The sequence below is a fragment of the Mugil cephalus genome, chromosome 3 (genome assembly GCF_022458985.1).
Source record: "Mugil cephalus isolate CIBA_MC_2020 chromosome 3, CIBA_Mcephalus_1.1, whole genome shotgun sequence".
Classification (NCBI taxonomy): domain Eukaryota; kingdom Metazoa; phylum Chordata; class Actinopteri; order Mugiliformes; family Mugilidae; genus Mugil; species Mugil cephalus.
This window is the reverse complement of record NC_061772.1, coordinates 22,144,762-22,158,383: the sequence shown is the minus strand read 5'-3', so window position 1 is coordinate 22,158,383 and position 13,622 is coordinate 22,144,762. Positions and strand designations below refer to the sequence as shown.

The following is a 13,622-nucleotide window of genomic DNA, read 5'->3' as shown; positions in this document are numbered from 1 at the left end:
TTGATGTGAGGCGTTCCCTGGGAGTAAACCCTGGAATTAGGTTGTCGGCTCATAAAGAATCCAGCTAAGAAATAATCCTCCTATGTTGTTTTTACACTTCACTTTACTTACATCTTATTTTCCGAAATCTTTCTGAATTATTCATTTAACAGAAGTGACGTCGATGGTCCAGTAACTTTGGATTCTGTGTGTTTAAATTTGAGTTATTTAGTGCATCGAAATAACAAATACATCTCTCCACCATGATATTCTGGCCAGTAGTAAATTAACACAACTCAACATTTAACAGAATAAGGCTGCACTGAAGAACTTGATCTGGACATACGCTACCGGTCAAAAGTTTTAGAACACTCCAATATTTCTTTCTATTTGTTTTATTGAAATTTATGCAGTTAATGCCTCATTTTACTCTGAAGTGAAAGCATAGGCCAAATAAATAACTCAAGTTAAAAATATATATATATATATATATATATAAAATGGAAATCAAATATTTTTCAGAGATTTTTTTCCCAATTTTGTTGCTGAAGTTCCCAGAAATGTGTGGCACTTGAAGGATGTTTTACTTCCACCCTTCTGTCCAGTTCATCACACACCAGCTCCATAGGGTTAAAGTCTAGAGACTGGGCCACAGTTCACTCCATGTTCTCAGGCTTTCCATCTTGTTTTTGTTGTTGAGGTAGTTCTGGTAGAGCTGGGACTAAAGTTTTGGGACATTATCTTGCTGTAGGATGAAGCTCTGACCAACTATACCAGATTATACTGATGCTGTTCTAAAACTTTTGACCGGTAGTTTATGTTGCAACATTGAGATTTCCAGGAAGATCGTGAGCCTCATAATAAAATCCTATGACAGGAATAATATGTCTGAGTAAAATACTGATGTTTCCCAGGCTGATGCCCTAAAGAGGTTCATCAGTTTGAATGATAAGCAGCGTTTGAGTAAATAACAAGTTTTGACTCGCCTCAACACGGCGTCCTTCACTCGTCTTGGCCCGTTTCCATGTGAAGGTCACGTCGCAGCCGTTGAGGTGAAACTTTGTTGTGCCGCTGAACTTCTCTGTTTGAAGAGGAAAAACACACAGTGGGACGTTGTTAAATTCAGTCAAAACAAACATCTTGTAGTAAATGATCTACTGCTAGAACCTGTAAGACAAGACCGCCACGTTTTCTCAAACCTTTGCGTACCTGGTTTCATCTCTATATATTTTTAATTGTAGCGACTTAATGAAGAGACAGATGAGATTTTCCCTCCATTTATCTCTGAGGGTAAATATCTGAGCACCAGTTTGCTGTGTTCATGAAGCTTTAACATTCTCTACCATGCTCTGTTTTCAAAATGGGACGGTTATGGGAAAAGAATCAGGAACCAAATTGCACTTTTGACAGAGACACATTACCGAAGGAGTAATCTTTTGGTAATGGGAACAGTTAAAGGTCGTTTGTGACACGCAGACTTCTAATATATTTGTCAGCGCGCGCGACTGATGTGGAACAAGTGAAGTGTGACGGAGCGAGGAGGTCTAAGCTGAAGTAAAGGGTGGAAGAGACAGAGACGCTTGTTATGACTTAATGGCTTTGTTTCCAGACAGGATGGTTTGTGGTTTCGGGGCCTGCTGACAGGAGTAATGGTGGGAGGGATGAGACACGCAGCTCTGGATCAGTGTGGCTCGCCAAACCTCACACACACACACACACATGCACAGACACACACAGCAAGTGACGACTATGTTGCTTCACAGAACCAGCACAGACACATTCAGTCACACTCACATTTCACACACTCCCACTCACACACCTAAGAAAAAGACGAGCTACTTTGGGAATTTGTGGCTTTGTGCCGATATCAGAGAAGATTGTGAAACGGGCTCCGTAGATAAAATGTCTCGCACAAGTGTATCATGCAAATACCAACCAGCATGCGACGATATACTTCCAACTTTGAGCTTTTCCGGCCGTTCTCCTGTACTTTGTCCAGCACAGAGTGGTGAAGACGTATAGCTTTATAATACGGTTAATGTGTCTGTGCATCCTGTTGGACTGACTCACTGTCACCAACAGCTGCCATGTCTTTTCCTTCTCTCCTCTCCCTCTTCCTCTCCCACTCTCTTGTTCTGCTCCCACCACAGGTGGTGAGTACATTCATTTTCACTTTTGTGGGGGTGCTGGCTGCAAGGCTGTGATTTCTGACTGTGCAAGTGAGAGAGGGGGAGACGTGGCGCTTAGGGGGAGGCAATATGGGGTGATTTCAGCGACGAGTGTGGGCTGAAGGTGCGCCACATATGGCCGAGCTATACATGCACGAGCCCACGTACTTGGATCGAGTACCTTTGTGTCAATTAGCAGCTTGAGGGGCCAGAAGTTGACCTTGTGTAACCAAATTTGCTGGAAATCAGGTTAATTTTATTGCTGTGGGAATTTTATTCACTATCCATATTTTGTCCAGAACATAAATGTTTCTTATGATACTCGACACAAGGACTAGGGAGGTAGTCACAGCGGATCATGACTTAAAGAAACCAATAAGCCTTTCTTTTTGTTTTTTTTTTCTACAGCAGGGATTGCAGCTTTCTTTGCAATTTCTTCTCCAGCTGGTTCAGAGGAGGAAAATGTTTAAATAAGAACAGAAGTGGTTTGGATCAGAAGTGAATGAGGCTAATATCTAAACACAGAAGCAGGAACACGGGATCAAACCAGTGAACACATCCTTTGTCCTTGTAGCTGTTAACTAACTAAATAAATACATCCAAGCAAGAATGAAAAAAATCTATATATAAATAAATATTTGTAATATGCAATTTCCTAATAAACAAAACTTAACAACATGTGGTTGATTAGCCATGTGTCATGTTGATGTTAAAGTAGCCAACATGGAGTTGTGTCTTTTTTTTTTTTTTTACCTTATTACTGGGAATTTTTCTGCAGGTCTCCACTATAAGTAAACAATAAATAAACCGAATGTGTGCGTTTTTTGAGGGGGTGACACGGACTTCATAGCTTATTGTGTTGAGGAGGTTTGTGGTTCAGAAACAGCAGCAGGTAGAGACTCATTGTTCTGAGACGGCAGCCGTTTGTTCAGTAATGATGTCAGCTTCTATTTGCAGACTGAGCATGAAACTGAGATCAGATCTGGAGTGGTGGCTCATTTTAATACGTTTAAGATGTGAACACACGTACTTGGCCTGTTCTGATTACTTGAGACGAATGTCGGGAACAAGGCTCTGAACCGGGTTTAGGAAACAGACTTTTCTCAAGTCTCCAAACAAACATGAGTCAGTGAGGAGGGGAGGAACCTGTCACAGGACCACAGCAGCACCGGGCGGATATCTCCTACTGTGAGGCTGTAAAAGAAACACACCACGACTTGGCTCACAGCACTGTGGCTAAAGTTGACCAACCTGAGGCCTGGAGGAACTCTGTAAACTACTTGAGAAAGACTGTGGTTTGGTTAAATATGAACAAATACTGCAACACTCAGAGTAAGTAAACCCACCCAAGTATTACAGTAGTTTTTTTTTTTTTTTCAATATTTAACCAAGATAATGTGGGAGAACAGGTTTGGACAATGTCCTTTTCTGAGAAGGAGTGCTGCTTAACAATGTCAAGCTCAACTCGAGTAAATTTATTTACAGACACATTTAAATATGTAACTTTCACCGGGTTTAAAGAACAAATACAGCAGCAGGTCGTCAGCATAGCAGTGATTCTACTTCAGTAGAAAATAGTGTCTAATATGAACTAGAATTCCCACCCCATGATTGTGTGTCTCTTCCAACTAGTCAAGCTGCATTTTACTAGTACCTACATTACTTTTGTAGAGACTCAGTATACTACTACTACTGTATGTGGTGCAGGATGTTTCAGAATATTATGATAAAGTTTGGGATAAAATGTTATCAGTGTACTTTTGTCAGTAAAGATTCTCAGTCAAACAAACAAAGCTGAAACTTGTCATTAACAGACTCTAGTCGTCGTTAAGTTTCCAATAGACAACAGATGTTTATATTTAAACCCCAACTCCCCACCAGTCTTTGAAGAACTGAAGAAACTACTGAAGCCCCTTTCACATCGTGCTAATTTACACGATGACGTTGATGTACCTGCGTGTCACATTCTGATTTTGTCTCTGGATGTCCTGTCAGACTGTGTCATTGTAGAAGCTCCAGGGCTGTGAGCAGCTCTAAAACAGAGCAAAGTTTTGGTCTACTCCCATAAGAAACAGATCTCTGAAGGACAGAGATTTTTTTTTCCATTTTTTCAATCAAACAAATTAAATATGTTGTTGCACGGCCGTTACGTGACCGGTATTTTCGATGTGAAAGGAGTATCAATGTTGGTGGAAACTCTTGCCTTTGTTTCAGGTTGTTCTTTGGATATAACTTCATACTTGTGTGAGAGTTTTGGGCAAAAAACATGTTTTGTAACACACAACAATTATCTGTTACAAATTTAAAGAAATTCAAGGAGATCCCGTGTCTCCTAAAATGACGTATTCATCATTACACAGGATAAGATGTTACAATGCCTTGTGCCATGATCCGAGGCAAAACACATTTAGAAGCCCAGTCCAACTGAAAAACAGACCAGCAGGCTAGCAGTTAGCTACCAACTAACAACCAACCAGAAGACACCAGCTAACTAGCTTAGCCAACAGCAGCAAGTAAGAAGTGATGGGACATGCAACTATACTTCAACCAACACTCCTTCTGCCCTCTGCCAAGTTTGGAAGTAAAACATCTGAAGACACCTGCTAACTAGCCTAGCCAACACATTAGGGGCACCTCCCTTCACCGATGTTTCATTAAGGTAAGCCCACGACACCTTAAGAAGGCTTAACAGCGAGCTCCAGCATCCTGGAGTCACCCCCCTAAATGCAACCACCAGGCAACCGTTTGACTTTCAACAGAGAGTTCACCTTAGCCCTACTACAACCAACTACTAAAACTACTCAGCTAGCCTAAATGCACTATGAAAATCCAGAACTGAAACTGACATGAACCATACATAACCGTCACACCAGTCCCTACTTCTGTTTCAGTGATAAATATAAACCATTAAAAACATGTTGATCAGAGTGCTGTGCTTAAAGTATGTCAGAAAATACATAGATAAAAACATACCAATAAAAAAACAAGGAGAAACATCTTAAAAATATGAAATTAAAGCACACAAAATATTAGACAATAAAAATTAGGTTTAAGGTTTGATTTTGAAACAGGAAGTAGGGCAGGTAGGGCTGGCGTATCAGTTCAGTATCAGTTTAAATATAGTATCGATACTAAGTATCGGTATCGGATCAATACTAGCGATTGATACTTTTGTTACAGTTTCTCGTCTATATGTCCAGCAAATTACTTGTCACAGAATTAATGCAAGCGCAGTTTCTCTCCAAGTCTGTGTGCAGCAGGAGCATCTCCATCCTCATCTGTATTAAAAGGTGGATATGGACAGAGCCTCACACTCAAATGCTAGCATCACAGCAGCATCGCACAGCTGGCACTGATGAAGACAATTAATTAATGAGCCAACATTTCCCTCTCTGAGCAATGTTTACATTTATTATTACATTGTTGGTTTTGTTTACTTATTTGCTCAACTGACTACTGTTACTGACTTTATTTTCCATTGTTGTTGTGTCATTGTCATATTTATATTTTTGTCTACATTGTTCCTTTTTCTTATTTTCCTTTATTTTGCGCTAATGACTTTTTATCTAAAACAATCTATGTAGTAAACGAGGAATTATTTAAATTTTATACCATTAAATTGTTTTATATTGTAATTAGTTAAGAAAAAAACGATCATGACATTTCAAGAAATCGGTATTGGTATTGGCGATACTAGTCCAGTATTTACTTGGTATCGGATTGATACCAAAATTCCCAGTATCGCCCAGCCCTAGTTTCTGGGCCTGTATAATGTGCTGAAGCAACCTATCCTAGAGTTTATGAGAATTTATTTGGCCTTCTCCAGGGAGAACAAGAAACAAGTGGTCAGCAGAACTGAGCAACCTTCACGGGACATGTTGTAGCTGTAGATCAGAAGGATTTGTTGGGGCCAGACCATGACTTGTAAGTGAAGACTAAAATCTTATTATAAGATATAACATCTGTCTCTAAGAAGTTTCACCCCTCATTCACAAATTAAATCTGAAGCCTCTGGCAGATAATGGGTTGGTAGAGTACCATTCATCCAGGAATAAAGACAGTTTTCTGTTAACAGACACCAGTCATGCTAATTTCTGAAGAGAATATCCAAAAAAGCTTTTAAGAAGGCAACTGGACTGGTAGAGTTTGAGAAGATGTTTCACCACTCATCCAAGTAGCTTCTTTAGTGAATAGTAACAGTTATTTTGAGGTTTATTATTATATTAAGTTTAGAAATTAGAACTTTGAGATCTGGATGTGTTCGCATCTCATTCAAGTTAAAACTGTAACTTGCCTGAACCGTCTTCTCACCAGGACAACGGGTTAAAAGTCAGACTCTGTCTGCGTACTCAGATGGACAATGTAATCATCTTTAATTATCCACATAATGCATCTAGATGTGTTTAACTAGCTGTTTGGTTACATATGAGTTCATATGGGGCTATTTCAACTACTAAGATGCATCAGAGAATATGCTGGATGTTGAGTTTTTCCTTTGTGTTGTGGTGTTTGGTATAACTTTGGATGTTACAAAAAAAATCCCATTTAAGAGCCATTTCACTCAACTCATTTCAAAAAAAAAAAAAAAAAAAAAAAAAAAAAACTTTCCTCCAGTCTGTGCTAAAAGCTGACTGTGCTCCAGTTCAGGCTTCTAACCACTTTAAAGGGCTCTGCCTGTAAAGTCCTGATGCAAGGTGTTTTTGTTCTCTTGACAGCCGAGAGCTTTTCCCGTGAAGGAGAACTGATGCAGGTCGCCCTGCCTCTCTCCTTTTCTTTTTTCTCTTCGGTCCATTTCAGCGGGGAAGCAAAGGTTTTACTCCCCTTTTACCTGACAGCCGCCTGATTTCATCTCTCTTTTATAGCACAGCGAGATGAAATGGAGAGCAAAACGATGAGTCTCTTTTCTTCTTTTTCTTTTCTCCCCATCTCTTTTCTCGCCGAGGTAGGCCTTTTATGTTTTCTTCCTCATCCCATCTTTTGCAGTTACATCCTTTTTTTCTGTGTCTTTGCGTCTTGTTCCTCCGCGGTGGCGCATCGATTGGGCTGAACCAAGTAGCCTGAGGAAAAACCTAGAGTGTATGAAAGAACAGATGAAAAACAAGAAGCTCCCTCCTTAGACTCCTTTCTCTGTCACTCGCTGGATAACCAAGTGCTCGCAGAGAGCAGAGGCAGATTAAAGGGAGGCAGAGAGCGCTGGTGCTTCAGCTCGCACAGGTCATTTGAGTCCCTTTGAAAGCATTCAGGCCTCGCTCCATCTTCTGACCTGTCCTTAAGATGAGAAGCTTTCATCAGTCTCTGCAGGACACAAGAGCCCACTCAGGATCAGCGCCTCAAATTAGAGAAGGGCTTTGTGTGTCTGTGCGAGTAGAGTTTTCATATTGTTATGTATAATTCAATGCTTTTATCGTTATAAAAGCCTCTCCCTTGATCTTTGATCACACAGACTAGCAAGAGCAAACTTAAACTGGATTTTCGAACTTTTCTTTTTTTCTTTTTTCTTTTTTTTTTGTCAGTGAGTTGCCGGAGAAGGATTTGAAAGGTTTTCGGGGTAAAAAGAAAACAGACCCATGGACGAGGTCGTCCTGCATCAAGCTAACAGCACCCTGACTCTATACTGAATACAGAGTGTGCAGCATTGACTGTATATGAAGGTGTGGGCCTGAATAAAAGAAATCTTGCAGTATAATGGAATTCAATAGCTCTGTGATAGCTACAATCTTCTTCTTCAATCATCATCTTTCATGGAGGAGTGTTGATGCAGGTCTCTTAAATCTATAAAAAAAATTTATGTTTCACAATGCACATGGCGCTGTTGTAGAGGAATCCCATTAGAATCTACAGCTTTTTTTTTTTCTTCAACCATCAACCATTGGCCATCTACAACCATTCAACCAGTAGATGTTCATGGGGGGTTGGAGTCTACCTCGACTCTTTAATATTCAGTCTGTTGGTGCTGGTTTCAGTCTCTGCTGCCTCTTTCTGATAGTGACAGGCCTTTGTCAAGTTTAAGATTCTCCACCAGTTTAACTCCACCTACAAAATCCACGTATAAAATTTGTATATATTTGTTTATTTGTACTTTTTTTAGGGCTATCAAAATTAACACATTAACACGGATTAATCCATTATCATGGCTAAAGATGATTAAAAATTTTAACACAATTAACCTATCGCAGAAAGTGTCCTGCAACATATTTCGGTCAGTTTGTCCAAGTAGGATTACTGTCACACGTGCACAAGTGTGCAGTTGATCCCGTAGTGGCAGGCAGCAGAACAATCGGATAAAGATGGAAGATGCTAAACAACACGTTGGTCCTCTCCATGAGATACTTGAGTACAAAGAAACAAGACAGAATAGTTGACCAACATAAAGTAAGGCGTCGCTCAGCTTGAGACGAACCACCCTCATGTAACATCAGGGCGTCAGAAAGTCTATCTCGGTCTATAACCAGTGTTTCGTGTCAGAGACTGTAAATAAGAAGCAGCCAGCTCTTCTCTTGCACAATGTTAGCTTAAAAAAAAGAGACAGTTTAATAAACACGTTAAGTGCATATATATTCCCTTCTTTCTTGAGTCTCATGCAAAATAAAACACGATTAATGTATTAAAAATTAATCGCGATTAATCGAAATTAATCCACAGTAACCCTGTGATTAATCTGGTTAAAAATTTTAATCGTTTGGCAGCACAATTTTTTTATTTAGTCCATTAATATCTAGGACGATTACTGAGTTTGAAAGTAGAAAACATAAAACACACAAAACAAACCCTGACTTTAGATTAGCTCCTCTATTACCGACTGTCTCTGAGGAGGAAGAGGAGAAACGAGGAGGACCAGCATGTTTTATTCTTTGTTTTGTTTTGTTTGAACCAGAGAGAAATAGATAGATAAAAAAAAGATACTGGTTGCATCATAAGACTATTTAGAAAGTTCAGATTTGATGATGAACATTTTTTCATGAAAGAAGCTCATATATTAATTTTTAATCCTCACATATTAATATATGTTAGTATGCAATAAATGAATCAACATTAGAGGTTCATGTTGGATACAGCTTTGACTGTAGTCGGTTCATTAAGTCTGATGAACTTTCTCTCGTTCACAATGTGTGAAATCCACCTGAAAATCAGTTTTAAATCACATTAATAATTAATCAAATTTTATATGATAGTCGTAAGTTTGAGGTTTCATTAGTGTGTCTATGTCTGATGTAACTTACAATTTATTTATTACAACCATAGCAAGAGATACAGAAAGCTAATAAATTTTTACTGGCTCCTTTGTGATATTGATTATTGGGATTTCTGTGTGTAAGATGGAGAGAGGTGAAGTTCCTAAAGTGTAGCCGAAGCCCAAAACAGTGGTTAAGCTAGGTCATCATCTGTGTGGAAAGGATACTTTCAAAATCCTCTCAGTAGCTTAAATCCTTAATACTTTTCCACACAATCCACACGCTGCTGCTGATGTTATCCAGATGTTTTCCTGTAGTGCAGTTTTGAAGCTCAGTGTTGTGGCTCGGGGCCGTTGCCATCTTGGCAGAGCCTGAATCTGACTAATTGTGAGCACATCCAAAAATGGCCTTGAATTCCCATCAAATGATTTCAAAAACACCTTCAAAAACCTTTCCTGTAGGAGGGAACATGCTACCTCAGTCCAATCAGAGCTAAAAGTGACAGAGTAATCACATTTGGAGACAGATATTCTTTATACGTGTGTTGTATATATAGTAAGTAATATATAGCAACAGGCGGCAGAAAAGTGTTTAAAAAAAATTCGGCTTTTCATTTCATGAGACCTGTAAAAGGGAAACTGTGAAACACCGCTCACAGCAATTGCGTTAACTGCCAAGGTGAACACTGGGGTTAACAAGCTCAGCAAAGCAAATAATTGGTACAAATAAGTCATTAGCACAGTGGAAGGGCTCAGATAAAATGTGAAGGAGCACTAATTGAACATGATTATAAACTTCCTTCCTTCCTCCTCCATCAACTGGAGCTGTAATAAGGAGGTCCTCAGAGATAATTAGGATCACAGGGCAAAAGTGCTACTTAGGAGAAACTCAGAGTGAGACTGCTTAGTACAGCATGTACACTTTACCAAAAATAATTGTTAATTTCACATCATCGTGAGCAATATTTTATCACATTTGATCAAATTACGCTGTACTTCGGGAAAGTGTTGCTGAGAAATCAATTGACTATTAATTCACACGTGTGCAGCCTCGTGTCGCTTTTTAGCCGTCGTGCAGCTCTGACTCAGCACTATAACCGGCTCCACCATCACTGAGACACTGACGAGAGAAAAAGTGTCCAACAAAGATATGTTTTTAACCTCCTGAGACCGGAGCTTTTGTTTGGTAAGCATTTTTTAGAACCTTAAGACCCAAGAACTAAGAGTCGTTTTGAACAGGAAGTAGTCTTTTTGGTTATAATTATGTCCTCACGTCTGGACACTGGGATTATTTTATATAATATTTTATATAATATTATAATAAAGTATATAAGTTATAATAGTTATCCGTATGTAATAAAATAAAAAACTGTTAACTCTCGTGTCCGAACATTGCTGTGCAAAAGCAGAATTGCAAATGATTCAATTTTCAATTCAGTTCAATTCAGTTTTATTTATATAGCGCCAATAACAATACAAATCGTCTCAAGACGCTTCACAAAAACCAGCCTGCAACCTCCAGAGCAAGCCTGAGGGCGACGGTGGCAAGGAAAAACTCCCTTTTAACAGGAAGAAACCTTGAGCAGAACCCAGCTCATATGGAGGGACCCATCTGCCGAAGGCCAGCCGGTTAGAAACAGAGAAGATAAAGAGAAAAGAAGAGCAGGAGAAACAAGATAAACAAACTTCTGTCATAGATACATACATCAAGCGGAAGGAAACATGTAGGGTCTAGTAATATAACACATAGCTGATGATCTGTGACAGTTTGTGAGTATAACAGGAATGATGAAGTCCTAACGTCCTCAATCGAGTACTTGCTAATTAGCCAAGTTACAGCTTGTTACTATTGATAGAATTTGTGCGTCATATTAAACTAGAAAAGTTAATAAGTACAAATAAACAAGTTTCAAATGTAAAATTGAGGTTTTGTACCTTGTCCACTTTTGTTACATGACCACCATCATGTTTTTACACCAACTAGTATCGAGTTATAAGGATAAAAGTTTAAATGAAGCAGAATAAGAAGCTGCCACAAACATCAAACCTAACGTCCCCATATGAGAACGAAGGTCTCAGGAGGTTAAAAGAGAAAACAGAACTAAAAGGTGAATGCAATGAGAGGAACGTGTTTCTGTACGTCTGTCCACATTAAGATGGTCTAAACATGAACCCATCAATTTGCCCATTATTTGGAATGTTTGAACTATAAAATGTCAAAAATTCAAACATTATTACAATAGCTGCATTTTAATTTCTTGTCAGTCTACATGATATTCCTCAATGCTGGCCAACCGTATTTGTTTAAAGAAACTATTAAGAGGTATAATACATGTATGTAATGAACAGCTTATTGCGCTAGCAGCTACAAAATACTAGCTGCTGTGTAAGTATTTGTTTAATCTTTGCTCTTTATTATAGATTATGTGTATGAACTTGATATGAATGAGAGTTAGTTACTAAGTCTTTCTTAAATTGGACTGAACTAAAGTTTATAGGAGGTTTTCTTTCTTCTGTAACATAAAAATGTATTGAAACGATTGATTAAAGCCCTGAAACAGAGCAGGTAAAAGAAAACAAGGAAACAGTTGCACCTTAACTCCAACTTGACCTATGTCTGCTGATATGTTGTTAGCTGGTGTGCGCTAACTATTAACTGTTATTGACATACATCTATTAAGTCACAAGTCCATTTTGCACAATGAGAAACTGAAGATTTTTCTATGGTGCTTGACATGTACATCTGTTGACAAATGAGTACATCAGAATAAAGTCTAAAATAAAAAGTGAATGTCAGCTTTCATGCACTATTAAACTATTCGCGGTCAGCTCTACAATCAGGGATCCATCACACGACTCCAAGCGTGTCTGAAGACGTTTCCGTCCGTTGGGCGTCTGGAGGAGGCAGGTGTTGCTAGCGTGTCTTCAAGGAGCCTGAAGACTACGATAGCAGCTTTAATGACTTCAATTATGTGCGGAACATGAGATGCCAGAGGTTTTAACTCGATGACAACCGAGACGGTGTTAGATATGACAGATAGGCAGCCGTCACCGTGTGAACACCTTTTCTAATCACTACAATTAATCACTACAGCTGTGTGTGTGTGTGTGTATGTGTGCGCTGCAGATATCTGTCCTGAGTGTTTACTTGGCCTCTGTGACCACTGACACGTCAAAAAACCCGACCTTTACACACAACAGACACACATCGCACCCCAAGCAAATAAAGCAGACAGAGCGAAACACACACAAGCTTCCTCAGTCTACTCTGCACCTGCACTCGATGTTTCCTCAAACACTGGCAGCTGCTGGATGAAGCGTCAGCCACACATTGAGCACATTAAGGCCAGCGTTACTACTTATCATCTGGAAGCTGGTAAATCAGTCTTTATGCATCCTGTTGTTTAGTTACAGCTGAAGCTAACATCGGCTTATTTTTGTAAATAGAAATAGTTGGTAATGTCTTTAAATATTTTTTACTCTGTGCTTTTTAATCAGTACAGAGTTACACCGATCAGGCATAACATTATGACCACTTTCCTAATATAGTGTAGGTCTCAGTTGTGCCTCCTAAACAGTTCTGGTGTCTGGTAACAGGATGTTGTCAGTGGGGGCCTTTGGGTCCTATGGGTTGAGGGGAGGATCCTCTGTGGATCAGACTCGTTCCAGTGCATCCAACAGATATTTGATCAGTTTGGGATCTAGTGAATTTGGAAGGTCAGTTATCGTGTTTTTTTTTTTGTTTCGTTTTTTTGTTTTTGTGTGTACGTGTCTGTGTCAGGCTGCTTCCTGCTGTGGATGGCTGCTGCCACCATCAAGGAGTGTCACTGTTATGGAGTGGGGGCGTCTGGTCTGGTCTAGGTGGGTGGTACTAACGACTAATGTAACATCTGCATGAATGCCAGGACCAAAACTTTCATTAAATCATTCACCCCTCTTCTATGAGCGGTCATAATGTTGTGGCGTCTATTTGACATAGACATGAGTCCCCTTCTCAGTTACACGATAAGCCTGCACTATTACAGCTTTTTTTTCTTTTTAATAAAAACTTGCATTAAACATCATTTCGTTTCATGTTGGGTCCTGAAGCAGCTTAACAGAAACCTACTAAAAAGAGGAGGAAGAGAAGGTTACAGGAGGTTAGGAGAGAAGAAATGAGGCCGGAAGGCCGACAGAAAAGGAGGCGGCTTTGTGCTGTATGAACAGGTCATTTGTTTGGGTGGGTCACAGCGGTTAAAGGGCCAGAGGAAAGTGAGGTGCCAAGTTAATGTGACAGGCAAATGAGTGTGAGCCTGTTCCTGGGA

The 13,622-nt window shown here is 39.5% G+C and overlaps 1 long non-coding RNA gene across 1 annotated transcript in view; it reads right to left on the bottom strand.

Moving 5' to 3' along the window:
• Nucleotides 1–967: 967 nt before the first annotated feature.
• LOC125005660 overlaps nt 968–13,622 on the bottom strand; it is a 118,303-nt gene continuing 105,648 nt past the window's right edge. Inside the window, exon 4 of the long non-coding RNA XR_007112472.1 lies at nt 968–1,060. This is a non-coding gene — a long non-coding RNA (uncharacterized LOC125005660). The remainder of the gene's footprint in view (nt 1,061–13,622) is intronic.